This window comes from Elephantulus edwardii, unplaced genomic scaffold (assembly GCF_000299155.1).
Source record: "Elephantulus edwardii isolate Elephantulus edwardi_28Jun2011 unplaced genomic scaffold, EleEdw1.0 scaffold00426, whole genome shotgun sequence".
In the NCBI taxonomy this organism is placed as follows: domain Eukaryota; kingdom Metazoa; phylum Chordata; class Mammalia; order Macroscelidea; family Macroscelididae; genus Elephantulus; species Elephantulus edwardii.
Genome location: NW_006400176.1, coordinates 1094427 through 1098912, shown reverse-complemented (window position 1 = coordinate 1098912; position 4486 = coordinate 1094427).

Below are 4486 nucleotides of genomic sequence, written 5' to 3'. Positions count from 1 at the left end.
GTTGCCAGGAGAGACGGGTCCTTGGAGAGGGACATCATGCTTGGGAGGGTGGAGGGACAGCGCAGGAGGGGAAGACCCTCTATGAGGTGGATTGATTCGGTGACTGGGGTAATCGGGATTAGTGTGTCAGTGGCAGTGCGGTTGGCGCAGGATAGAGCAGGTTTTAGGGCTGTTATGCAGAGGGTCGCTATGAGTTGCAAACGGCTTGACGGCACATAACAACAACACAACAAGAAGAGTGAAATAAAAGTGCACAGATTTTGAAAAATAAAAAAAGATCATAACCAACCATACATTTGGCAACCCAATTTCAGACATAATTAAAGGTAACAGACTATTCCAGGGTCTCTATAAGAAAAAGAGTGATAACTCAATTACAAAATGTGCAAAAAAAAAAAAGTGCAACGATGTTTCAACAAAAGAGGACATTAGATGGCCAAGAAATACATGAAAAAATGTTCCAAATCACTAGCAATCAGAGGAATGCAAATCAAAACAATGAGATACCATCGTACTATAGCAAATTATAACCTACTAACAAACCAGAAATGTTGGATACGATGTGGAGTGAATGAATTTTGATGCACTGATGTATGATTGTAAAATGGTACAACTACTATGGAAGGTGGCTTGGCATTTCCTCATAAAGCTAAATATAGAAATGACACAGCTAGGAATGTACCCAAGGAAATCTGAACTGAGACACAAAAAGAGGCATGTTTTTCTATGTTCATAACACAGTTAGTCAGAAGAGCAAGAGAATGGAAACAGTCCAAATGCCCATAGACAAAGGAAAGGATTGAAGACATTATTGTACTTTCACACAATGGAATACTATGTACCACTAAGAAACAATGATTTTTCAAACTACTATATACCTTAGGAGAGAATAGAGATCACTATGCTGAGTGAAATATCTCAGTCACATAAGAGCAAATATTGAAGAGGGACATTGCTGTGATCATAGGAGAATAACAGAAAATGAAATGTTCAAAACGGGAAGGGGAAGAGGCTCCTCCTCACAACATGCCCAAAGCATGTGAGATGAAGTTTCACCATCCTTGCCTCTAAAAAGCATCCTGGTTGGACTCCTTTTAAGAAAAATTTGTTCTTTCATGGTATGTTCTATACTCTTCACCAACATAATACAAAGGCATTGATTATTCTTCTATCTTCCTTATTCATTGATCAAAAGTTCTGAGTCAGGTGCACATTAGTTTTTAAACTGACATCTGTGCTTTTTGGAACTTTAAATAAGTTCTTGACAGCAGATTTTCCCAATGCAACAATTCTTGATTTCTGCTGATGACTGCTGCTTCAGAGGGTGGTGATTGTGGATAAAAGGAAAACACAGCTGTTGACAACTTCAGTCTTTTTATCATGATGTTACCTATTGCTTCACTTGTGTGGACTTTTGTTTTCTTGAAGTTGAGATGTAACCTCCACTGAAGGCTGTAGTCTCTGTTCTTCTAAAGTAAATGCTTCAGAACTGGTATTTCTGACTCACACAGGATGGAAAAAGGAAAACAGAACTCATAACAGGTACAGAAATAGATAAATAGTCAGATACAAAATTGTTGTTGCTGTTGTTAGGTGCCGTTGGGTCGAGTATGACTCCTAGCGACCCTATGAACAAAGATCTGAATCCAGTCCTGTCCTGAACCATCCTCACACTTCCTAACACACAAGAGCCATTGCAGCAGTGACTGTGTCAATCCACCTGGTTGAGGGTCTTCCTCTCCTTCATCAACCCTTCACCCTTCCCAACATCATGTCCCCCTCCTAGGAATAGCAGCTCCTAGCAATATATCTAAAATACGTGAGGTAAAGCCTCACCATTCTTGCCTCCAAGGAGAACTCTGGTTACACCCTCTCCAAGACATAGCTATTCATTCTCTTGACATTCCATGGGATGTTCAGTGCTCTTCTCCAACGCCACAGTTCAAAGGCATCAATTCTTTTTCTGTCATCCTTATTCATTGTCCAGGTCTTGGGTGCATAGCTAGAAAGACCATGGCCTGAATCAGACGCACCTTTGTCCTCAAACTAACATCACTATTCCTCAATAATTTGTAAAGGTCTCTAACTGCAAATGTTCCAAGTGCAATGTATCTGCTTATTTCCTGACTGCTTGTACCAAGAGTGTTAATCATGGATCCAAGCAAGATGAAGCTGTTGACAGTTTCAATCTCCTCTCCAGCCATCATGACAGTGCCTGTTGGTCTAGTGCTAAGAATGTTTGTTTTCTTGATATTGAGACACAGTCCATACTGAAGACTGCATTCCTTGATCTTCTACAAGTGTTTCAAGTCCTTCTCACTTTCAGCAAGTATGTTGTGTCATCTGCATAACACAGGTTATCGATGAGTCTCCCTCCAATTCTGATGCTACATTCCTCTTCAAAGATTGCAGCTTCTCGGATAATTTGATTGAACAGGTATGGAGAGAGAATACAACCTTGACACACTCCCTTCCCAATTCCAAACTATGCAGTACTTCCCTGCTCCGTTCACACAACAGCCTCCTGATCAAGGTATAGGTTCCTCCTGAGCACAATCAAGTGCTCTAGGATTCCCATTCTTCTCAATGTCAGCCACAACTTGTCATGATCCACACAGTCAAATGCTTTTTCCTAGTTAATAAAGCACAAATATAAATTCTTCTACTATTTCTTACTTTCAACCAGGATCTGTCTGACATCTGCAATGACATTCCTGGTGCCACAGCCTCTTCTACATCACACTTGAACTTCTGGCAATTCCCTATCTATGTACTGTTCCAACTGTTTTTGAATGATCTTCAACCATATTTGCTTTCATGTGATATCAATTATATTGTTCGATAATATCGACATTCAATTGGATCATCCTTCTTGGGAATGGAAACAAATATGAACCTCTTCCAATCCATTGGCCAGACAGCCATCCTCCATCTCTTAGCTCCTTCTCTTGTCTTATTGTTTTCACTAAGACTTCACAAGAAGTGATGGTGGGCACTCTTGCCTAGTTCCTAAATAAACTAAAGGAATGCCTTTAATCTCTCTCCACTGAGAACGATGTTGGCTTTTGGGTTTGTATATATCCTTTCTCTATGTTGAGGAAATTCCTCTTTCTATTTTTTTAGTATTTTAATCAAGAAAGGGTGTTGGATTTTGTCAAAGGCCTTTCCTGCATCAATTGATAGAATCATGTGATTCTTGTTTCTTCTATTACCTACTCATATTCAAGCAAGGTATTGTTCATACTCCAAATGTAGGGAGTTTCTTCTTGATCCTCTTGTTATTAATTTCTAATTTTGTAGCATTGTGGTCTGGGAACCAAATATAAGGAGATAATTCATTGTATTATTTTTATATTTTTAAGTGCATTGATGCTTGCATTGTGACCTAAAATGTGATCTATTCTGGAGAATGTTCCATGCACATTGAGGAAGAAGGTATACAGCCCTTTTTGGGGGGTGCATTAGCCTGTATATATATCTATGAGATTGAATTGCTCTATTGTGTGGTTTACTTCTTCAGCATCTTTTTTTAGTTTCTCTCTGGTATTCTATCTTTTCTTGAGAATGGAGTATTAAAGTCTCCTACTAATATAGTAGTGTTGCCTATATGTTTTTAAATTTCTGTTAATGTTTGCTTTATGTATTTTGCAGCTTTATTATTTGGTGCATAGATAATTATTATTGTTATGTCTTCTTATTCTATCAAAACTTTACGCATTCTGTAGTGACCTTCCTTGTCCTTCGTGATGGTTTTTGCATTGAAATCTATTTTACCAGAGATTAATATTGCTACACCTGCTTTATTCTGGTTACCATTTGCTTGGTATATTTTCCCCATCCTTTTATTTTTAGTCTTTCTTTATCTTCATTTTTCAGATGTATCTCTTGTAGGCAGCATATTGATGGATTTGGAGGATTTTTCTTATCCACCCTGCTACTCCTTTTCTCTTCAGTATGGCATTTAAATCATTCACATTCCGTGTGATTATTGAGAGGCAAGGTTTTACTGCTATCATATTGTTGAGTTCTTCTTTATGTTGTTGCTGGTTACTATGGTCCATTCTGCTTTCTGTGGCACCTCTGTAAGAAGGACTTCTCTCAGTGTTTCCTGCAATGCTGGTCTTGTTTTTACAAACTCCCTTATGTACTGCTTTTTTGAGAATATCTTGATCTTGCCTTCATATTTGATGGACAGTTTTGTTGGGTTTAGTATTCTTGGTTGACAGTTATATTCTTTCAGTGTTTGACATATGTCATTCTACAGTCTTCTTACATGATTTCTGCTGAGAAACTGGCACTTAATATTATTTTCATTTTATCCCCCTTATAAGGTTACCCTTCACTTCTCCTTACAAAGACAGAAGAGAAAGAAAAGAGCAAAATGGATGTCAGAAGAAACTCTGAAGATTGCACTGGAGCGTAGGGAAGCCAAAGCACAAGGAAGAATTCAAGATACTAAAGAGCTGAACAGGAGATTCCAAAAGGC